Source organism: Chionomys nivalis, chromosome 20, assembly GCF_950005125.1.
Source record: "Chionomys nivalis chromosome 20, mChiNiv1.1, whole genome shotgun sequence".
NCBI lineage: Eukaryota > Metazoa > Chordata > Mammalia > Rodentia > Cricetidae > Chionomys > Chionomys nivalis.
In genome coordinates, this window is record NC_080105.1 from 31,248,527 (window position 1) to 31,273,461 (window position 24,935).

The 24,935-nt window shown below is 46.9% G+C and overlaps 1 protein-coding gene across 2 annotated transcripts in view; it reads right to left on the bottom strand.

Moving 5' to 3' along the window:
* Acsl1 (acyl-CoA synthetase long chain family member 1) overlaps positions 1 to 18,851 on the bottom strand; it is a 68,634-nt gene extending 49,783 nt beyond the window's left edge. Inside the window, exon 1 of one of the 2 annotated variants that reach the window (XM_057752379.1) lies at positions 18,702 to 18,851. The gene's annotated coding sequence lies outside the window, so the exon portion shown is untranslated. Of the gene's footprint in view, positions 1 to 17,874; positions 18,184 to 18,701 lie in introns of those variants that run through there. The other variant, XM_057752380.1, reaches the window with a different exon arrangement.
* Positions 18,852 to 24,935: the final 6,084 nt, after the last annotated feature.

Here is a 24,935-nt window from a genome sequence, read left to right on the forward strand (position 1 = left end):
TAAGGAAAAGGTAGTCAGATATTTTAAACGTGGAGGTGGGCTTACAGTCAAACGAAATGAGACACTGTAAATGGCCATTCTATGACGACAGATACCATATTTAAGATTCAGTCCTCAATAGGTTTTGAATACTTCCTAATAAGTGGTTAAAACTAAAAGACACATTGTGTTCTTAAGTCAATGGTATTCTGTTGGGAATTCTCTAGGATTTGTTTTCAAAAACAAATGTCCATATCAGCACCTAGCAGAGCTTTTAGCTCAGGCACATACATCACATGGCTATCTGCTAATAACATGATTCAGTTGGCTTAAAGTCTTAGGAAGACACATGTCTCATGTAGAACACACAGACTTGCTGACGGCCAGCTGCTCCTTTGGCTGCAGACGCTTCTGTGTACCCCTCCTTCTCTGCTTACAGAAAGTGTGTGCGCTGCTGCTGATGGCTCAGTAGTTAAGAGCACTAACTGCTCTTCTAGAGGACCTAAGTTCAGTTCTCCAGCTCCCACACTGGGCAGCTCACTACCACCTATATCTCCAGCCCCAGGGGACTTCACCTTGTTCTGGACCCCACATACATGCAGCATACAGAAATACAGTAGATGGCAAACTGAGATATTTTTAAAAGGGTTTGTTCAGCGCTGGAGTCAAGCAGCAGTGACAGGACACTACTAGTCAAGGAGAGGCTTACAAACTCAGCAAATGCCAAGAGTGGAGGATGCCTAGGTACATGTGGGCAGAGACAGGCAACACAGGGGAACGATGAAAACTAGGTAGCACAACTGTCAAAACCCAGAGAAGCCGGCACCCTCTGCCCAAGCTTTGAACAGAATCACCATTTAGCTGTACTCAGAGCTGCAGGGAGTTTGTCATATTCTGCATCTCACTAGAATACCACAATAGTAAAATGACCCTGAGGAAAACCAGAGCCAGAAATAGAAAAAGGCTTCTCTGGGGTGTCTGTCAGAACGAGACACTAACCTGACTCTAAACCCAAGTCATATGAATGGCTCTTCCTCTTGGCTGCCCCGACCTGCTCTCTGAGAACACATACATGGTTAGCTGCACACGGGCTTCCAGTCCCTTTCAGCTGCTCTAAGTTAGGAACTATGAGAACAGGACAGAAGGGTCCTTCTAGCTTGGTGTTAGGAGAACCCCAAATCTGAAGCCCATGTGAACTCTCCGTGTCTTACATAAATGCTACCTACCACTGATCCTGTCTCCCTGGCCTCTGCATGTGGGTTCCGTGCCCACTGTACACAAAGGTGACTCTTGTGTTTGCATTATAAAAAAAAAAAATAGTTCAGAGCCAGAGGTGACCCACAAGGGCATCATTCCCCTTAGGGACACTGAGGGTGAATACACACACACACACACACACACACACACACACACACACACGTGCACACGTGCGCAAGCGCCTGCAATTCTGCAAAGTAAAATTCTTTTACTTACAGTAGCATTTTATTCTCTCCAAGTGGTCTACAGCCTTGTGTTTCTCTCCTTCCGCCGTTCCTCGAGCTTCCGCCAATATGAGTAACAGCAGTTTGATGGAATGCTCTACTAGGAATGCAGACCTCAAACAAACCCACACAAACTGCACACTTGCCTGACAGCAGCAACGAATTGAGAAGTCCTGACATCTTTCCTTAATGCAGCAAGCCAAGCTGGCACAATGCTGCCATTCCCTGCCCCACCTCCTTCCCCTAACACAAGAAGCTATTTACAGGGCTGAAAGTGCCCCCTTTGTCCTGTACTAGCTGGGCAGAGCCCAGGCCCCAGGAGGAACAAGACAGTGGCAGCTAGGCCATTTGCTGCTCTTTCAGTCTGGCACTCCGGAGTCACTGGAGTCGTGCTCCTTAACCCGGCCTGGCACACCACCTAAAGCTAGATTTGTTTAAGCCATAGCCTAGGAACCAATGCCCCTAGAGACAAGAAGAGTCCCCAGCAGAGGGGAGGCAGGGGCTGCTGGCCAAATGCCATACCATAGGAATCTCCGTCATGCTCAGTTCTTTTGGCCCATTCCATCAACCCAGAGGACTACTTGGGTGACCCTGGGATCCTCTGCACAAAGATAACAGGGGATCCACAGAACATCCATCATTGTCACACACGTTAGAGCTTTTCCTCTCGACCAAGTATAATGCACCTTGGACCAATGGGGCTTTCATTTTCATTTAAACGACTGATCCCATGGATTACCAAGTTAATTTCCAGGAAGGGTTTAAAAAGAGAAACAAAACAGAGATGTCTTGCTTTTAAAAACTTGATTTATGAAATACTGGAGTCAAACTGAGTACTTCTATATTCAGGCTTCTTGCCCATCCCACCCAAAGTTCTCAGAGGAAGAGCTGAACACACAAAACATTTAAAAGCAAATACAATGAGGTACTTAATTTATCCAATAAGAGCAAAGGCCATAATAGAAGGCTGTAGGTCACAACAATCACATATGCAATACCCCCAATAAACTCTCCCAAATATAGTACATTAACTTGAAAAGATAAAATTTTAGAGATGCGGATGGGACTGATCAAACATCTGTTCATAATAATCTCCATATTCATTAAACTCATTAATCTCCATATTCATTAAACTCATATATAAATAAGCCAAGTGACAAACTAAATTACTTTGGAAATACTACTTAGGCTTGCTTATCTATCTATCTATCTATCTATCTATCTATCTATCTATCTATCTATCATAGAGGATCTTGCTATATAGCCAGGCTGCTGGCCTCAATCCTCCTGCCTCAGCCTCCCTAGCAGAGTTCTGGAACTTCAGAACTATACCACCATGCCCAGCTCTGAGGCATCTTTTCAGAACACCTTTTTGGGTTCCACAGTTTTCTGTGAAGTATCTTCATATTCTTCTCTTGAATTTAACTTACTTTAATTGAATGATTTTGAAATCATGTATCCATTTATCACTAACCCCCCCCCAGGTTACAGGAATACATTTGATTATGGATCCATATTTATAATCTTGGTTGCTTTAAAGTGATGTTCAAAGCCTCTTACAGCAATAGTCAACATTTCTCTTCGGAAGGTCAAACACCAAAAAGGAATTAGCTAGCATGTGTTATTTTTCTATGCATTACAAACAGCTCATCCGTTATTTGACAAGATCCCAAGACTGGCGTAAGGAGCAGCTGTTTGCTCTATCTGACAGTGCTCAGATGGCTGGCTGTACAACTCACACGAGAGCACTGATGGGCTTCTCACATGAAGACTGAGGAAGGGACTAGAGGGAACCCTGCCCTTGGAATTAAGTACAGAATCACTTCCTTCTTAGAGAAATCATTAGGCAAACTGAGAAAAACTCAGACCTGCACTTGAGACTTGGAACACAAACACAAGGGGGTAAATTAAGGCAGCTGCACAAGAGACAGTGGGCCTGAAAGGGAGCTGCATGGCCCTCAAAAGAGACAAGACAGAGACAAGACAATGAGAAGCAACTCCCTACTTACATCTAACACTACGGACAGATGAATCTGGAACAAACTGACAGAGTTAAAGTGGCTAGGAGAGGGGAAGGAAGGTATTCAGGGACATCAGTTGAGTCATGATTTTTAAAAATTTATTATTTTTATTTTATGTGTATGAGTGTTCTGCCTGTCTGTCTGCATGTAGGTATGTGTGCCATGTACATGCCTTGAGCCCTTGGAGCCATCATGTGGGTGCTGGGAACCAACCTGGGGGCCTCTGAAAGAGCAGCCAGTGTGTGCTTTGAACCACTGAGCCATCTCTCCATGCCCGAGCTCCACCGCTCTAAGAGTCAAGTGCCCGCTGAGCACTTACAGGGAGCGTATCGAGCCCCAGACTATGCATTTACACAGGGCTAAATGTGATCTTCATCATGGCCTTTCTTTAGTGCATGAGGTGGTTATTGCCAAAAATCCAAAGAACAGGACATCCCCTGCTCCTGTTCCACTCAAGAGAAGATGTGCAGTCAAAACCCCAGCTGAAGTCAAGGTTCTGGACTTCTGAGAGGTCAGAGCTGTGACCCAGGCAAAGGAACTCGAAGCCAGGCAGGGGTGGGAGGTCATAATGCTAATGACAAAAAGCCTCCATACACAACCCTTTAAAAGCCAGTGTCGGAACCCAAATGCCCATCTCTGATGAAGGAATAAGCAGGCTGTGGTGTGCATAGACATCTATACAACAGATGAGCATTCAGCCTTTTAAAGAAAATCAGGAAAACAGCACAACAGAGGTGATATGAACGAGGGTAGCAAACACCCGGCTAAGTGAAATAGGCCAAAGGAAAGGACGATCGTGATTTGATCAACATGAGGTATGCGGGATCGGTGAACTGCGGACAGAAAGTAGAACAGAGGTCACGGGAGGGGGGGGGTCTGGGGGCAGGGGAGGGAGATGGGAGATATTGCCCAACAGCTGCAGGGGTTTGTATGAGGTCATGAAAAGTGTGGGGCTGACAGTGGTTGATGTCAACTCAGTGCCACTGGGCAACTGCTCACTTCTAAACAGCTCAAAGGCTAACTCTGACCAAAGGAAAATTCTAAATGATTTATAAAAAGCAGAGATTTGGTAATAACTGGCGATAAAGGATAAGGCATCGGAGAGCTGAGTTCTGGGGCCTGATGAAAGGTGAGCCAGCAACAACGCCAGAGTCTGAGACTGGGAGGTGGTCCCCGAAGCCTTCGTCCACAGACGGCACCAACACAGGAGCAGGTGCCTCAGTTTCCCCTCTGAGCACATGTCCCTGCCCTTTACCCACCCTCCCAGCCTTTCCTAAAGAAAACCTCCCCTCCAGCCTGGGCCTGCTCTGAACCTCCTTTTGTCACTGGCTCCCTTCCTGAGGGAGGCCTGTTTTCAGATGTCCAAATCCTACCCAAACAGGCCAGAGGGCACTTTCTCTAACAAATTCTTACAGCATGGCCTCACTGATTGATAAGTAGCTCATCCTCCAGGTGAACTCTGGGATACTTCTGTGGCCTTTGTGAGGTACTTGGTACTTCCTGCTCGACACTCCTGGTCGGTGGCACTTGCTGTAGTTTCTTCTGCTCCTACCTTGGTGCTTCACATAGGGCCCAGACCAAAACAGGACTTATTTACTGAGTATTTCCCACAGAGTAAATGACCCTCTGAGATGCTGACTATGGACTTACTGCCATCCCTGGAAGAGACATTTATACAACAGTGACTCTGAACAGGACAGAGCTGTCCAGGGTGTTCCCAAACTTCAGCAGGCCTCCTCTTCCTCCCATCTGCAGAGTCTCATGTCTCTCATAGAGAGAGTAAGCTCCATGGGCCAGGGGATTCGGAGCAGCTTGAGTCTGTATAAATGTGTCCTCTTGTCCACCCCCACGCTGTTTTCTAGTTCTCCAACCATTTCGCTTCCTGAGAAGTTAGTCAGCACCAACAGAACAGTCCTAGGGCATATGGGGAGGGGACTCCTCATAGGCTTAAGACGGCCAAGGCTGCCCACAGCGGCACAGATTCCATGAGCAGGGAAGAAGGGAGGCTCCCAGGGTGCCGCACCAGGTGAGTTTTCTATGAGAAAACAGCATCCTGCAAACCAGAGAAACACTGGGCTTCCCACCGTGGAGCTTGAGCAGCACAGGGCGGTGGTGAGGAGAGCATCCTCCAGACACTGAGAGGGCTGGGTGGGCGGCCCTCTGGCTAAGAGGACCTGTTCAGCATTCCCCGAAGCACGTGTCAGTCACAGAGACAACACAACATCTAGCTCTCCGCCCCCTCCCTGCCCACACAGACACAAAGATCTGTCTGTTTGGGGACTCCTAAGGAAGACGCCTAGGTCATGTGAAGGCCTTTATGTAGGACAGCAGGTTAAACCTGAGTCAGATGGATTGAAGAAGATCCCTAAGGGAAGCAAGATTATTCCATTTGTCCTCATATTTATTTAATACATAGATGAATAACGTCTGACAGAGGGCATTTTCATCAGTGGTATTGCCTTCAGTGAGGCGCTCAGGCTCTTGTAAACAAACCACATTCCTGTAAATGATACTAATAGAACTCACTGGGTCAGGAAAACACAGCAAAATAGGAGAGGGGCTAGTTGGGAAGAAGAGGGGGATTAAAGGGAGAGGAAAGGAGACAAAAGAGGGTAGAAGGGGTGGCTATAATTACAACATATTACATACATGTATAACAATATCATAATAAACCCATTACATATAATTAACATAAGCTAATAAGATAGTAGAATATTAATTGACTTAACACTGTCCTATTTCTGCACAGATATCGTAACAAAGCAGGCATGCTTACCAAGGAATGCTAGGGAAGAAAACGGACTTGGACAGAAGGGGCTGCCTCAGTCAGTCAGCTTCAGTGGACAGAATGGGTAGACACCTAACTCTTGCTAAGGAAGCAGACAGAAGAGGCCTCTGAAGTTAAACTTCCTGTCATCAGCTGCATCTGACAGGGATGTTACAGATGATACCTGACCCAGGGATGAGTCCTCGCTACGTCTACAAAGCTGGAGGTTGAGGAGGATGACATCACGGTCTCACCATGCTGGGCAACATAAGTACAGCCTGCTACTGTAGCGGGTAGAGGAGAAAATAAAACTCCCCTGGCTACGAAAATAACCCACAAGGATAGACCCTCCACCTTACAAAGGAAATCAGAGGTGAGGAACTCCACCCTGAGAAGGGAGAAGAACTTACCAGTGAAGGGACTCCCTGCCTCTTACCACAGCCAGGGATGGATCCCAGGTAGGTAAGAAGCATCTTCACTGAGGGCCTGAAGAGAGGAGGAGGGAAGGTCCCTGTGTTTCATAAGGGGACCTAGCCAATCCTCGAGGTCCCTTCAGGTATTCTGCTCAGAGCCCATCTCGTCCAGTAGTGACTAGGGAATTACACAGTACAGAAATGTGGCAAGAATCCTGGACTCAAATGCAAAAGCATCCCATTCCAGGTACTGGCTGTGCCCAGACGAGCTGTGTGGTCAGGAGCAGGGCCTCTGCCAGTGCGAGCCTTATAGTATGCACAAAGGAAGGAGTGGGAACGGCAGAAAATTGCTTCTCTTTGTGTCGAGAAGGCCATGGGTGCCCCTGTAAGATGAAAAGATGGTGGAGTCTTCCCGTCACCAAGATCAGATCAACAGGTTTCCACCCACACCTTGAAACCCCAGGTAACAGGTACTGGAGGAAAACCTTAAAGTCACCAATTCTGAGCTGGAGAGATGGCTCTGTGATTAAGAACATATCAAGTTCTGTTCCCAGCACCACCTGGAACTCCAGCATCATGAGGATCCAATGTCACTGCCCTGTGTGGACATAAGCAGTCATTTACACACACATGCACGCACGCACACACACACACGCATGCACGTGCCATACCACACCTCTTCCATCTGTGGAATATAATCATACAGAGGCACAAACACACACATGCACACATACACACAAACACACCACGCACACCGACACACACACACACACCATACCACACCTCTGCCCTCTGAGGAATCAGTGGCCACCTGTACATAATCACACAGAGACACAAAAACACACACACCTCTGGACTCTATGGACATTGGCAGTCACCTGTACATAATCACACACAAACACACATACACACATACACACACACATATACACACACACATATCCCTCTGGGCCTCTGTGGACATTGGCAGTCACCTGCACATACACACATACAGGAACATAGACACACACCAACCCTGCCCTCTGTGGACATAGGCAGTCACCTACACATACACACAGACACACACAGACACACAGACATACACACCCACCCCACAACCTATGAAGAAAAATAAATCATAAAAATCTAGCAGTTCTATGGTAGTAGTCCAAAGAACTTAGTGTTTAAGTATTATTATTATTTTTTAAAGATTTATTTGTTTATTCTGTATACAGTGTTCTATTTGCATGTGTGCCTGCAGGCCAGAAGAGGGCACTAGATCTCATTACAGATGGTTGTGAGCCACTATGTGGTTGCTGGGAATTGAACTCAGGACCTTTGGAAGAGCAGCCAGTGCTCTTAACCTCTGAGCCATCTCTCCAGCCCCCTTAAGTATTATTCTTAAGTAATAAGTGATATATAGTAGAACATAACTTAAACATTATTATTTTATTATGCTTTATATTTGACTCCCCCACCAACTTTTTAATTATAAATGCATAACACAAAATTTGCCATATCAACCAGTAACTGTATGTTCAATCAATTCTCAGGATTAATAAGATATGGCCAGGCTCAGGTTGGTTAATGTTCTTTTGTATTTATGTATTTTCCAGCTACTATACAAGGCTTTAGACTGGTAACCCGCCCTATTAAGGAGTGACAGATGGGCTATAAAGCTCTTCCAGAAAACACAGCTAAGCCTTCCCTGTCTGTCCTGAGCTGGGCCCTGGCGCAGGCCCTCACCAGCCCTCCGAGCAACTTCCACGCAAGTGTCCTTTCGGAGAGGGCCTCACTGCAAAGCAAACAATACCCTGCACATTGGAGGGAAATAAAACTTTTTCTTTAGCCCTTTGCAAACAGAAGGTCGCTGCCAGGAGGATGGAGCCCTAGCAATGTTTCCCCCACCTTTCACAAGTTCAGGAGAACAGTGAAGGCAAAGGCACCTGCAGGAGCTAACCCAACAGCAGATCACTGCAGATAACCTCAGGGTAGGAAGGAAGAAAGTGGTAGGGCTGCAGGCATCTGGAGGGGAGAAAACACTCTGTGTATAGGCTGGAGGCCACCTAGGGCTGTGCAGAGGCCAAGGTGGAACTGAGCCAAATCTAAACAGTCAAAGACAGGTAGGGGGAGGGAGAGTGCCATGAAAACCAGACCATATGGGGAGCAAGGAGGGAGCAGGAGGCTTGCAAGAGGCAGTTAGGGGCAGGCTAGGAAATGGAAGCCTCAGTGACCAGGAGACTGGATTTCTCTCCTAGGACACTATTCCTGTCAGCTGGTTATGGAATAGCTACTGGAGGCTCATCTTCACCCCGAAGTGCTTAGTTTACAGAGACAGCCATGTCCTTGCAGGGGGCCTAGGTCAGGATGGGAGAGAGAATAGACTCAGCCCTTGTCCTCAAGGAGCCCCCAAGGCCCAGCGATTCAGAGGTCACAGCTATCAAATAGCAGTGACCTGGATAAGAAGGCTCAAGAGGGCACACGTTGGGTAGGGTTACTCACACCTCTTAAAATAGAACATGGCTTCAGAGGAACGGTCAGTTAGAGAAATGGCTTAGCCCAACACAGTGTGAGTTGCCAACTGAATACAAATACAGACTCCCACCGGGGGAAGAACAGCCACTCACAAGGTCAGGGAAGTCACCCTTGAAGATTAACAGACCTCAACGGGTAACTTACAAAGCAGAAAGAAACGGAATCTTTAAAATATTTTAAATCTGGGAAGGGAATGGACCTTTAAGGAACATGGGCCCTTTTGTCTTTGTGGAAGGCACTGAGCGGGCTGGAAAAAGCAACAGGTGAAACAGAGAACAGATTAAGCAAGACTTTGTTCATTGTATGGGGAGGCATGAGAGGGATCTGTGACACCATGGGACACTAGCTAAAATTACAGAGTTCAGGTAACCGTAAGAGGTGACTGGCTTAGGGAAGCTAAACACAGAAAAAAAAAAAATCTAAGTTACGGAAGATTACAGAACAATGGCCTACTATTTAAAGGACAGGAAAAAGAAAAACTAAATGCCAAGTTTGGATGTTACCTGCTTGGAGTAGACAAGCTACATTAGTTTGGGATCTTTACATTCCCAGTTTAAATTCTTATTACTGAATTTCCCAATCTATTCAAAAGTCCACATAGTACAATAAAATTACCAGGTACCTATATCCTCCAATCAGCTTCAATCGCAGCTAACATTTTGCTAATACTGTTTTATTATGCTCTTTTAAAAAATATACATATATATTTTAAAGCAAGTTCCACATATCCTGTCGTTCAGGAGACACTCTGAGGTGCCAACGGTCCTCTGACTCTATAGGTACAGAAACTATGTGTGAGGTGGCTGTAAGCCGAACTGGCACATGTAATGTATCCTGCCAACAGCTCAAAAATCTAAACAGAGGGAGCCAAGTTTAATGTTGACCCGAAGTAGCCGATCCAGCACAGTATTTAATGTCCACGCAAGGAGAAGGTCCATGGACTCAACTGGCAAATATGTATTGACCTTCCGCTATATAGCAAGGTAGCCCAAGCCTCGGGAGACATGGCTGTAAACCACAGAGAAAATAAAGGATCTGTCTCATGGAGGCTTGCACACCACCATGATCCAAGCACTCTGGCTTTCCCTAACTCTCCTGAAGTCAGACGCGCATTCTGACACAGCTCAGAACCCAGTTCCAGAGAGAAGCTTCAGTTTATTTCCTCCTTGGCTGAACTGAGTCACCATTTAAAAGGTGGTCCTTGGAGCTCAACTGCCAAGCTGGCAGCAGAAGAGACAACTTTCTGGTTTTCTATTCCTCTACCATCCCACTAAGTGACGGAAAGACACACCTGCTTTCATTCATCAACCATACTCAAAATATTCCCCAAAATATTCTGTAGCCATGAATCAAATCTGGATTTAAAGAAAGACTAAAAAGCATCTATAATATTTTTAATATTTCCATCTTGCATCCTAACACACGTTCTAGCCGCTCCCCAACCAAGAGTGAACACAACCCTTATCAGACACCATCCTCTCTGGCACCTGCCGGACAAGGCTCACCTGTTTCTGCCAGAGCTTCCACTAGTTCCTTCCCATGGGCAACAATACATAAGCCCCTGAATGCCTGCCACATCTAAAAAAAGCCTGCAAAAGGGACCACAATATACAGGATAAAGACACCCACCATCACCTGCTGATGGAAAGAGGTATGCTGGAGACTGTCACCAGGCCACAAGACTAGGCTGGCTGGTCTGGAACAAAGAGAATTAAAGACACAGAGTCATGCCAACCTCAGAGGCTGGCCATGTTTGAGGAAATCTGCCCTGGGTTGGGAATCCTATAGCTTCAGCCTTAGCTCCAACGCTAAGGATCCTTACCTTGCTTACACTCTGTGTTCCTGAATTCATCTCCAGGTCATGTCATGAAAGAACACCAGACTGGCATTGTCTTCCGAGGCTAGCCCAGGGCTCTGGACTCTCAGTTATACCCTCTGGATTTTGGATCTGTCCTCTCAGGGTGCCCTGTGGAGCTGAGAAGTCCCTGTCAGCTCTACATGCTAGGATGCCTCACAGATTGCCTGAGGTACAATGTCCCACAGAAGGAACAGAGACCTATTTGACCAATGTTCTCCTGGCAGGGAAACAAGGCACACCTTTAAAGTGGGAATACCAGGTAAGTGCCGGCTCTGGTACAGTTATGCAAGATTATCTAGAATTCGACAGTAATCTCCTCTCACATCCCGAGAAGCCTAGAATCACCTGTTTCTCATGCCCGCTGAACTACAGGAAAGAAACCCTTGAGCTGTGTTCTTAAACCCAAAGTTCACCTCCAGGAAACATGCATTTGGTCCACAGATTTTTCAACTCCTTGATCCTAATTGCTAAAATCTAGTTTAGCAGAGTAGATAATGAGTCTTATTGTCAGGGGTCATTTTTTTAAATTATTAGTTTTAAAAAAACCCTATCTTTTCTCATTTTACATACCAATCTCAGTTCCTCAGTTCCCACTCCCTCCCTTCTTGTCCCCTCCACCTTCCCTCCAACTCAGCCCCCATCTACTCCTCAGAGAGGGTAAGGCTTCCCATGGGGAGACAAGAAGGTCTAGCACATTGCTTTGAGGGAGAACCAAGGCCCTCCCCACTATATCTAGGCTGAGCAAGGTATCCTTCCAAAGAAAATGGGTTCCAAAAAGTCAGTACAAGCAGTAGGGGATAAATCCTGGCCTTATTGCCAGTGGTCCCACAGTTTGCGCCAGCCATACAACTGTCACCCACATTCAGAGGGCCTAGTTTGGTCCTATGCTGGTTCCAGAGTTCTCATTAGTTCATGTAGACTGGTCTTGACCTCTTTGCTCATATTCTCACTCCTCCCACTCTTTGATTGAACTTTGGAGCTTAGTCCAGTGCTCCACTGTGGATCTCTGCCTCTGCTTTCATCAGTTCCTGGATGAAGGTTCTATGGTGACATTTAAGATAGTCATCAATCTGACTACAGGGCAAGGCCATTCAGGCACCCTCTCCATTATTGCTTATGCCTCCCAGTTTTGATCTATCAAGACACTACGAAGGGACTATTGGGGTAAGGCACGGTATGAAATGCTGAGGCCACGCTACAGAAGCCCCCAACAGACAAGCTTAAAAAGAGACCTGGGGCCTGACTGTGGGGAGCCGTGACTATTTCTGTGCAGGAAGGATTGGGTCAGAGGCATGCTTCAGGGAAAGTAGCTATCCCTTTCTTCCCAGCACCCCCACCCTCTTTTTTCTGTTTGGTTTTGTTTTAACTAAAAGCCTTCACCTCTATGCTGGAGGTGGCAGACTATAGTTGGTTGGAGGCACTAAGAATAAAGCAAGGACCAGGTGCCCACTAGCTGGGTGCTATTGTTTGGAGAGTACAGGAGAATAAGTAGACCATGCCCACAAACTGGGTTTGGGGACACAAGTCAAGGACAATACCTTACTTCTATGGGCCATTCCAGGGCCCAGGAACATTTCTGAAAATATAGAAATGATAGTGACCAGGTCCCCTTCTTACCTAGAGGTCACACTAGAGGTCACAGAATGGTTGAAATGCTCGGATGAGGAGGAAAGATACACACCCATACCATGAAAGTCAGAGGCAGAAGGCTTACAAAATATTAAATAGCCACGGAAAGAGATTCCAGTTTCTGAACTAGGGGTTGGGACACTTGGGACTACAGCCATTTTTAACTGGTATAGACATATGTCAACATTTTAGCCACCACCTTGGTTGCTGTGGCATCCCTGCTGCTTGTCAGAGAATCCAAGGTTCCAATGAATGAGAGTCTGAAAACGGAGTCACATTAGGTACCTCTGAGCGACAGCTCTCTGAGGAAAAGGTAGAGAAAATGATCAACAATATAGGAAGGCCCATGGAGATACAGACACAGGGTTTTCGAGGCCTGTGCCTATGCCTCCTTCCAGGACACAGGCTAGCAGCTCAGGTATCTGGACAACTGACGGAGTCTTAGGTTGCAGAGCCTCCAGTCCCACGCGCCTGGTGTCTTGTCCCAGTGCCCCAATTCATGGGGCTTTGAGACAGGCAGAGAAGACAGCACACCAGAGCCAGGCTGTAGAAGCCCTTGAGAGGCTAACTAATTGTGGTTTTTGCCCTGGAGATCTGCTTCAGAAAAACCTCCTTTTTAAACCAACATCACCTTTTTTTTTTTTCATTTTTGAGATGGGGTCTCATTATCTAGTCCAGGCTATCCTGAAACTCACTATGTAGCCCAGCCTGACCTCCAACTCACAGTGATTCTCCTGCTTCAGCCTCCCAAGCATTGGAATTACAGGTGCTATCGTGTTCAGATTTGTTTCTTCTTAGTTTTCTTCTTAACAAGGGCAATTTTTCTGTCAACACGGGGGATAACAGACTGTGGGCTTACTAAGAATGTAAGGAAGAATACAGGTGCATGCTGGGAAGTGTTGGGCAGAGAGTAGATTACAATAAGTAGAAACTCGCTGGCTGACTGAGTCTCAGGACACTGAGTCAAGGACAACACTAGGGGCCAGACATTGGCCAGAGGGGAAGGCAGGTTGTGTAACCTTATCTGAGCCCTAGTCTCTCTTCCTACTGCCGCGGCCACAGTTATGGCACCAGTGAGATTCAGAGGCTGGGGATTGTCCGAAGGGACACTGGGGTGTCAAGAGAGAGAAGTGACTGTGCATGGTTCCACCACTGCTCATCACACCTGCCTTCATCCACAGCAGCCCTGTTATATTGAGCCCACGGCTGCTAGCTCTGTACTTTAATTGGGAAATACGCAAAATCATCGTGCCTGCAAGCTCCGAAGACAGGATTCGACGTTACCACCGCACCGTGCCAAGAAGCGGGTAATAGTGCTCCCCAAATACACAGCCGAGAGCAAACCCATGTGTTACAGAGGTGAATCTCTCTCTTATCAGAGTGCTGGGCTCCACCAGCTGTGTTACTCTAGGGACCAGTTCCCAACTGTGGTCTCCAACACTCTGCATTGATCACGTACCCCCGGCTGTGTGCTAGGCTTCCAAGACCTAGTTCAAAGGCAGAGGATTTTGAATTTTTAAATACTTTTCAGTTCTCCAGAAAGTCAGAGCTATGCAGTAAATGATCTTGGTCACATACTACACTAGGCTGAAACAAGCTGTTACCTCTGGGAACTCCCGTGTGAGGGGGAGAACATTCACAGCTGAATGAGACAGAAAGCGAGAACCTGGCTTGCTTTGTTACTAGATGAGTAGAGTAGAACTTCCCAGGCCTGAGGATCCTAGCTCTAGAGAGACATGCGCGGGAAGCATTGGAGAACAGGGGCCCCAAAGCCAGGCAGTAGCCTAGGCTCAAATCCTGCTTTGGGCAACTTAATCTCTACATGTCACCAAGTGGCAGTTCTCAACCTCTGAGTCGGGAGCCCTTTGGGGGTGGGGAGGTAGAACAGCCCTTCCTAGGGCTTACATATCAGACATTCTGCATATCAGACATTTACATTACAATTCATAACAGCAGCAAAATTACAGCTATGAAGTAGTAACAAAAATCTTGTTATGGTTGGGGGTGACCACCACATGAGGAACTGTATTAAAGGGTCGCAGCATTAGGAAGGATGAGAACCAGTGTCAGAGTCTAGGACGCGCCTCCCAGGGCTGCTGGGAAACCAATGAATTAACTTCCGATCCTATTGGCTGGTATCGTCACCGCTCCTGTCCCTAAACTGGTCCTGCTCCGCGGACTGACAGCTGAGCCTAAAGAGAGAGTCCAGCCCTGCTGCAGCTTTCCTTAACTCTGCTTAATCAACGGTGTTCTGGCCTCGTGGCTCCAGACATGTCTCCTACGACAACCCCGAGTGGAGAGTGCCAATTTCTACAGCAGCCATAGCCCTGCGAATGGGTAGATAATACGTTTATCAGAAGTCGCAGCCCAAATGGGGAAACAGTCTGAAAGGCAAAGCACACTTTTCTGACGCACTGGCTTCTTCCCATTCATCTTTCGAGGCATGAAATCCTTATTTCAACAGTTCCCACTAAAATACATGAACCCGAAAGCCCATTAAAACCCATTCATTCATAATTTTCAAATCAGTTATAAAACCATGAGAGTTTTTAATGAAAGAAAATGTCTTATTTTAAACATGCATATGTTAAACTAGAGAAAAGAGCTTGGTAAACTGTTCTGAAATCAACAAAGAGAGAGTAATGAGTAAGTTAAAAGTAGTCCTTCTCAAAACAACACATATCCAAAGGGACGATCACTGTGTAACCGAATTAGGGGGTTAAAAATGACTTGTTAGGCTGGAAAGATGGCTTGGCACTTACGAGCACTGGTTGCTCTACCAGAGGACCCGGGTTTGATTCCCAGCATCCACAAGGCAGTCCCCAGAGACCCAAAACCACCTTCTACAACTTCTAGAAATCTGCAGGCGCTGCACAACATGCATGCAGGCAGATTATCCATACACATCGAATAAAAATAAAGGTTAATTTAAAAAAATTGTCAAAATGTTCAACTTCAAATGACAATATATGCCTTAAAATTATTTTTCTGCCAGGCACGCCTTTAATCCTAACACTCGGGAGGCAGAGGCAGGCGCATCTTTAAGTACGAGGCCAGCCTGGTCTACAGAGCTAGTTCCAGGTCAGGTTCTAGAGTTAAAAAAAAAAAAATTTCAGTTTGCTCATAAAACTGGAAGAAAATGAACCCAGATGTAATTTCTTCAAGGCTTTTTGTCCTTGTTTAATAACAAATGTGTGTCTGTTTCTGTGTATACACACACACATATATGTATATATATATTACTTTCATAATATGAAAAAGTAAAACTACACTTTGATTTAGCTATTTAGACAGCTTCCACATTTTTACTTACTACTTGAAGACTAGCAAATAATCCATAAAGAGAACGAACCCAGACTCCTATGTGAACCCAGCCACTGGTTTTGAAATCTCAGATTTAGGACATAGGACATATATTGCTCTCCGGCAGCCCCTCCCCCGTCCTAAGGGAATCCAGCCCTCACATACCTCCAGGTGAAAGTGGCATCCCTCCCAGGCAGTCGGGAACAAGAAAAGGACCACTCGATTGCAACCCTCAGGCCTCCTCACCTTGCTTCCACGAAGGCTCAACTGACGGAATCCTACTGCCTCTGACAGCTAAGAAATCATAAGCAGCAGGACAAAGCAGAAGCATCCGCACAGCTCGTTCGTGAGATAGTTTTCTGTCCCTTGTCCCTATTACCTGAGTCCCTAGGATCACACAAACTAAAATTTCTTCGGCGTTGACACCCAGCATCCTATCATCTCAGAGTATTCTCACAAACACCGGTAAAACTGCCTGCCTCTCCGGTCTAGCTCAAGTCCAGCTTCGACTTCGCAGGGCTTGCGCTTCTTGAACGTTCTCAGAAGCCCCTCGAAGGACTAGGATGCTGAAACCTCACCTCAAGCACAACGGCTTCAGATTAGCTCTGAGGAGATCCATCCTCCAGGCAACGATGCCAAAGGTACACCATGACCCTAAAGTGTTTGCCCAATTTGGACCGAAGACCTTCACTGAAAACTCAGGCACCTTAATCTAGCGGGGCCAGTCAGGCTTAATTAAAGAGGCTTTGGGAAACCCCCAACTGCGAGCTGCCTTAAAGCGAGCGACGGCCGATTACGCTGCATCATATAAATAAGACTGTCCAGAAAACATTTCTAAAGGTGTAGCTCAAAGAGAATTCAGTCAGAAGAGATGATGCATGCAAAGCAGCAATGGCGAGCTTACCCAACAAATGAAACTGATCTTACAAACTACATGACCCTCTGAAATGAGTATAAACAGCTAGAACCTATGGTAGTCATCCCACAGCTTAGCAAAAAAGAAAAAAGAAAAAGGCACAGGGAGAAAGACAAAAATCTCTCCACATAAATATGTAAATGACAAAACCACCTGATCCTTTCCCAGACCCCTACGCTAAACACAGACCCACACTGCACTAGGTAGCCACATCAAACCTGAAAGAGTGCTAAAGACATTAACTCACCACACTGTAGCACGCTGGTTTGCTCTTGATTATTCCACCTAGAGTGAGCTGAAAAAGGACCTGTACGGTATAAATAGACACCCTGGCCCTACCTGCATTTGTCACATGGCATGTATTAAATGTCAAAACTTGTAAGGCCCAGAGATTTCAGTCAGGTTGTCACAACAATAAAACATGGACAAAATGTAAATAACAGACACAGGAAGGAAATGTGTCCAAACGCTTATAATCGTGGGTGGGGAGGTGAGCTCTGTTTGTATGTTTGTTTTAAGTTCGGCTGTTGAAGAAGAGGTGAGGCAATAAAGTGTGTTGCTGAGTTTCCCTTCACTAGTCACATGATTTTAGCTCAAGCCGTATTTTCACCTCAAGGCAGACCTCTCACAGAAGAACCAGACTCACATCAGGAAGGGATTTCTCAGTTGAAACTACAAGAACATCTCCTAAGATCTGGCCCTGTTTGTTTTCTGCCCTTATCACGCCTCACCGTGTTGCTCCAAGCGGTTGGTTCCTTTCGGCTCTTCTGTGTTCTCAAGCCTGCCCATTGCAGACCACTGGTTCAAACTTTTAAGTTTAGGTGGGCTTCGCAGTCACCGACACATGAAAAGAACCAGAACATCTAGAAGCGTTTGGATGTGTTTTGTTTGTTTGGGTTATGCTAATAATTCTCATTGGGATAACTACAGATTACGTGTTGAAACGTGTACCAGAAACATAAGCAAATGTCAAGTCCTATAGGGAATACTCACGTTCCAAGAAGATTAAATGTCTCGGCAAGACATGTTCTTAATGGCCATTCTTAACTAAGCTCCATTGACCACGAGCTTGGGTGGAGTGGAAAGATGGTCTGCAAGCCCTGGCATAACGCACTGATTAGATGGAGCTTCTGTTTCTAGATCTAATCCACGTGTTCTTTCAAGTCCTCTATCAGCATTCGCTGTCTCCGCTTCAAGGTGATAAATACCATTTTTGCTCCCTAATTTGAAAAAAATTTAAAAGCCAGATTGCCTAAAATCAGTGACTCCATCACTGCTGTGTGCAGTGGCTGTGGGCGCTCTTCTTGGAGACACCGCGAGAATTTCTACTTATGACATCGGGCTCCGGGCGCTGCCTCTGACCCTCCTCGAACGCTCGGCGCAGGGGCACGTCACAGAGCTGCACCGGGACAGTCCGTCTCCACGCGCGGTGCCAGCGCACCTTACGACCCCTGCCTCTGGGGCACGAGGGATGAGGTGGCGGAGACACCAGGGTCCCCAGCCGGCAGGATCACCTCTCTACACCTGAGCCGGGCAGGGCTCCTCCACCCCAGTCAGGGACCGGTGCTGCGAGGCGCGCCCCGACTCCGCGGTGCACCAGCCGCGCGCGCACGGCCCGCGGGGAACCCTGCTCGGGCACCGGAAGCGGTGGCCGCCCGGGCGGTCCCGGAGCCTCCCGATGCCGAGGGAAATGAGGCCGCGGAGGCCAGGCCGGAAAAGCGGAACGTCCCGCAGAGCCGCGCGGGGCGGCTCTCCAGTGTCGGCCCGGCTAGGGTCGCCTTGGCCGACACGCGGCCCCTCCTCGTAGCTGGCGCACTCACCTCCTCCGCTGCCCCGGCAGCCCTGTAGGCGGCTGTCACTGCAGTCCACCAACTGCCCCGCGCCGGGTCGCGATGCTATTTAAGGACTCGCGGCTGCAGCTGCTCCTTTGCCTGCGCCACCGGCGTTGCAGCAGCAGGGCCAGGCGGCTGGTAGTGCGCGTGCCGCGCCGCGCCACCCCGCCCCGCCCCGCCCTCAGGCCCCGCCCCTCCCCATATCCTAGCGCGCCCGCTCTCCCCCCCCCCCCCGCCCCCCCAACCCGCCGGCTCCGCCCCTCTCGTCGCGCAGGTCTAGCCTGTCCTGCCTCCTCAGGCCCGCCGCTCCTCTCAGGCCCCGCCCAACCAGCGCCATTCCCGCCTCCTAAGCCCCGCCCTACCTAGCCTGCTCCACCCCCTCAGACCCGCAGCTCCCCTCAGGCTCCGCCCATCAGCGCCAAACCTTCCCTTCAGGCCCCGCCTCCTTATTCGTTCTCTCCACCCCTCAAAACCTGGTCCTTCCCCTTCAGGCGCCGCCCAGTCCTGCCGACCCCGCCTCTCTCAAGTCCCAGAGCGCGCGAGGTAGTCAGCAAGCAAAAGCCAGACTGTCACCCAAACTGCCCCGTAGTTTCACAACGAATCTGAGGAAGGGCAAAGGGTAAATCTGTGTCTTAACTCCAAAATATCCTGAGCCCCGTTAATGAGATACTTTGGAATGTTGTAGGCACCCTTTAGTCCTTCCAGCCTCAACAATTCTGCCCAGCTGATTGCTTGGCATGGCCTCTCGGCCAGCGTCTCTGCTTCAAAGGACCATGGTGGCCAAAGATTCCCCATCTCTTCTTTAGCACCGGTATACACGACCCCCTTTAATCCAGTTTCACCACGGTCCCCACACCAAGTTTCGCCACAGCCCTTGGCTAGGAAGACTGGACTTCTGCAATGTCCTGGCCATAAGGCATCTCTGGACGACCCAGGCTCTGGGGTAGTTAGAGTGGCGAGCAGACTAGACATTGCTCAAGGATGATGTCCACCGGCCAAATTCTAAAGGCTGGTCTGCCCTGCTCAGCCTTGGCTCTGTGGACTTGACCTTTTGCTTACTTCCAAAGGCCAGCAAGATGATGGCTCACTGGGGAAAAAGTGCACGCATGGCGGAGAGCCGGGTGATGTGAGTGCAATCCCTGGGACCCATACTGTGAGTACCATGCACATGGGTGTCCTCCCCCAAATAAATATAATAAAAAATTTAAATACACTCCAAAGCTTTAAGATAATCCTTAGGAAGGTCAAATACTAGAATGGGCACTGTGGTCAGTGGCCAGAACTGGTCAGTGTGGCTAAATTGAGACACAGATCATGCTGACATTTTGAAGAAAAAAAGGACAACACAATTGTTCACAGATTCACTTGCTAAGAGCTATCTTCCCTGTTGCCTGAGGTCAGTCATCCAGTTACAATAGTGTTTGCTCCCGGCCTTAGGTTGAAGGTTTGCTGGTATCGCTTTGAATTTGAGAGGCAAGGATTATTGTCACAGCTGGGCAGTGGTGGCACACACTTTTAATCCCAGCACTTGGGAGGCAGAGGCAAGCAGGTCTCTGTGAGTTCAAGGCCAGCCTGGTCTACAAGGTAGTTCAAGGACAGCCAGGAGTGTTAGACAGAGAAACCCTGACTTGAAAAAAAAATTGTCACAATAAAGTAGATGATTTCAGCAACAGATATCATTTACTAGGTGACGCTGCTAATAAACTATGGAATGCTCATCTATACCCCTCTGAGGTGGTGCCACCATTGTTCCTCGTTTGTAGAAGTGAAAACTGAGAGTCAGGTGACAGGAAGGGCAAGCGTGTTCTTGTAACTCAGGGTCGTATGCCTTCTTCTAGAGCAGGAGCTTCACAAACAGAGGCCTACACTCTTGGAAGATGATGTTCGTTCCTTCCAGTCATGGGTATGCTCAAGCTGACTTAGCAAGCAAGTCCTTTTCCTGGGTATGTCTGGCCTTTCTCCCATGGTGTCCGAGGCTCCGTGGACAATGCAGGTGAGAGGCGACTCCCAAACCAACAGCGCTCTAGAGCAACTGGAGCTTTTAGATTCTTCTGGGTCTACAGGCTCCTGTTTATAAGGGGAAAAGGGGGTCCATGTTCATTTTTGTGGTTCACTGGGCTTCTCTCTCTCTGAATCTGCCTCTCCACCCATTATTTCATTCGTGTTCTCCTCTTCCTCATCCTCTAATCTTCAGCCCAGGGCCGCCTCAGGCTTTTTCTGGGTTCTGTAATACAGACCCTTTCCAGTGCCGTGCAACCTAAAATCAGAAAGTTGATGGTTTCAACGGCAGAAATGGGAGGCCCATTCTGGTGATGAGATACAAAAGCAAGGTGTCAGCCGGATTCGTTCTTCTGAGGTCTGCCAGGAAAGAGCCTGCTCCAGATCTCTCTCTCTGGCTTGCAAAAATCTGTCTTTGTCTCTTCATGCCATCCTCCTAGCGTCTTCACCCAACCCTCCTTCAGAGTGTGTGGTCTAAAGCTCCCCCTCCATAGAGATGCCATTTTAAAAAATGAGGCCACATTCTGAGATTCTCCAACATACAAAGGAGGCATGTATGGTTACATGTTGACAGTTGGCGGCGGTTGTCTTGCCTCATCTCTCTTCCCACGGTAAGATATTCCTCCCCAAACTGGGTAACTCATTTTGTGATTCTGTGCCCAAGCCCTGTGTCTTTGTGCTCTATTGCTATGAGGAGACACTATGACCACAGCAGCTCTTATAATAAAGGAAACATTTAATTGGAGCTGGCTTACAGGTTTAGAGGTTTAGTCCACTGTCGTCATGGCAGGGAACATGGCAGCAGGCCTGTAGACATGGTGCTGCCTGCGGATCTGAATGAAGCACTCTCAGCAAGAAGAGAAACGCTGGGCCTGGCTTGAGCATTTGAAACCCCAAAGCCCACCCCCAGTGACACACTTCCTCCAACAAGGCCACACCTCCTAATCCCCGTCAAGTAGGGCCACTCCCTAATGAGCACGAATTTAAAAATTTATGAACCTATTCAGACCACCACACCTTGAATGCTGGGAATTTACAGTTTGTAGAGCCAAGCACAGAAGAGTCAATTGAAAGATTACTCTGCAGAAGCCTGAGTCTCTTTTCAGCCTCCATTACATTTTCATCTGATTCTTTAAATGTGGCTAATTCCAGCTATACCCAAATCTATGTCTGTCTAAAACTACTTGATCAGTCTTCTGGAGAAACTAAGCAGAGCTGACATTTCCTGGGGGGACAGGCTAGTTCGTGGATGGACAATGGCCTCCTGTCAAAACCATCATTGTGATCATCAGCTGCAGTGTTGGGATTGTCATTGAGCTAACATGGTCTCCGGGAGTACAACCATACTGGTTAGTAATAGCTGAAGTGCTTTTAATCAGTTGTGTGGCTAAAGGAAGGGCTGCCATCAGTAGATACTTGATGCTTAATCTTCATGTCACCCTAGTTGTCTTGCGACTCACTTTGTAGATCAGGCTGGCCTCGAACCCACAGAGATCTCCCTGCCTCTGTGCCCCTGAGTGCTGGGATTAAAGGTGGGCACCACCATGCTCAGCATGCTTAAACACTTTTGAGGTCATATGTATGTTAGGAGTATTTCCCCAGCCCTCATAAAACTGCAGATACCTGGAGAATAGACACCATGCCCCATTGCCTTAGTCAGGGTTACTATTGCTGTGATGAACCACTATAACCAAAAGCAAGTTTGTACATGATCAATATAACCCAGAGACAGATATTGGGGTTCAATCTGAAGATCAGAAAAGCAAAGCAGCCACCCACTGGCTGTTACCTCGACCTCAGTCAGAAAGTGGCAATCTGGCCTCCTGGAACCCTCAGAATGAGACTTTGTGTGTGAGCTATCTCCTTCTGACTTATATTTCTCTCTAGTGCTGGATTTAAAGGTGTGCACCACTACCATCTAGTTTCTATGGCAAACTAGTGTGGCTACTGGGATTAAAGGTGTGTGTCACCACTGTCTGGTCTGTAAGGCTGATCAGGGCAGCTGTTTTACTCTCTCATCTTCAGGTAAGTTTTATTTATTAAAATACAAATATCAAACAACAAGTTAGGAATGGAAGGGTTTTTTTTTGACTTGTACTTCCACATCATAGTCCATCACTGAAGGAAGTCAGGACAGGAACTCAAACAGGACAGGAACCTGGAGGCAGGAGCTGATACAGAGGCTATGGAGGAGAGCTGCTTGCTGGCTTGCTTCCCCTGACTTCCTCAGTCTGCTTTTTCATAGAACCCAGGACCACGAGACCAGAATACCACCCATAATGGGCTGGGCCCTCCTCTATCAATCACTAATTAAGAAAGTGCCCTCCAGCCAGATCTTACGGAGTTTTCTTAATTGAAGCTCCCTCATTTGGGATGACTCTATCTTGTCTCAAACTGACATAAAACTAGCCAGTACACCCATGAATCATCATCCTTCTCTTCTTGTGTCTCTGTAAGGCTTAGCACAGTATTTATACACGGTGATAGTTGTTTAGTGGGATTTTTTAAAACTCTTTATGTGGGATCAATGCTAATCAATGGCGCATGTGGGTTTTGAGAATCTGGAAGCTTACACAATTCTGGAAACCTCTTCAAGAAAATTGCACGTTCAAAGTTGGATGTAAAAGTGAATACTTGCATGGGGGTGAGGGTGGAGGTCATGCCTTTAAATCCCAGCGCTCAGGAGGCAGAGCAGGTGAATATGAGTTGAGGCCTAGTCTACCCTGCCTCAAAAGCCAAAACAAAACAAAAGCTCAAACCAAACAAACAAGCAAAAAGTGATTGCTGCTTTTGAATGAAAGAACAGAAATCATGGTGTGATATGAATTGAGAATGTCTGTGTCCTCTCAGGACTCAAGAAGTAGTAAGGAGGGAGGGAAAAAACAAAACGAAACAAAAAACAAACCAACAATAAGACACAATGTTTCACATGATAATTATCCTACAAATTCCACAAAGTTAAAAAGAATCTGAAATTTTAGGAATTCTTTCCCTGCCTGAATATTAAGTTTCCCCTCTGAACACTCATCAATTATTTTTAAGAGACTTTTTTTTTTAGCAAGTTTTACTTTTTAGAACAGTTTTCAGTTTAGAGAAAAATTACAATGTTCTCAAAACCCCTCCCCCAGATTTTGCAGTAGCACATTTATCACTCTTAGAAAACTAGTTTCAAAATACCATTATATCTAAAACTTACCCAGTGTTCAGATTTTCTCAAGTTTTAACTTAAATCATCCTTCCGTCCTAGGGTACCAATCAAGACACCATATTATATCTAGTTGTCATGTCCCTTTAGCCTCTTTCTGACTGTGACCATCTCTTGGATTTTTGTAGTGTTTTTGTTGTTGTTTTTTTGTTTGTTTGTTTTTGTTTTTGAGGCATAGTCTTACTATGTAGTCCTGGCTGGCCTGAAGCTTACTATTTTCTCTATGACCAGGCTGGCCTCAAACTTACAGAGATCCACCATCCTCTGCCTCCCCAGTGCTGAGAATAAAAGGCATAAGCCACCATGTATGTTGAGACGATTCTTCTTTACAATCTTGCAGCTTTGAAGGACACTGGTCAAGGGATTTATAAAACATTCAGTTGGCATTTGCCAGGATGATAGACTGTCAACATGTTGAGAAGAAAGACAATAATTTCTTCACCCTGAGTGGTGTGTGTATGTGTGTGTGCGTGTGTGTGAGTGTGTGTATGTGTGAGAGAGTGTGTGTGCATGTGTGTGTGTGTGTGTGTGTGTAATCAAATCAAACTCATGGTGACTGGAACAAACTCTCGTCTTTCTGTGCTCTACCACTGAGTCATCTCACCAGTCCTTTATGGAACTTGGTTTTTTTTGTTGTTTTTTTGTTTTGATTTTTACACTTTATGTGGAAGAGGCGAGCATGACATGCATCTGTTCAGAAGTCAGGAAAGTTCTAGGAGACATCTCTCATTTCCACCTCATGAGTCTCAGGAGGGAGCTCTGACTGTCAGGCTTAGAGGGGTGTGCCCTTATTAAGCCATTTTACCAGCTTTGGTTTTTTTTTTTTTTTTTCAAATGACAGTTTTGATTAGATGTGGGTAAGAACTAAATCCTTTCTTCCCATCTTAAAATGAGTGCCAGTCGGGAGACCGTTCCATGGTATAACTTTTTGCTGTGCACATTTCATTTTCTGTTTCTCTTACTTTTACCATATGCTTCCAGATGCCCTATGACGGGTTAATTTGGAGGGATGGCCCTTG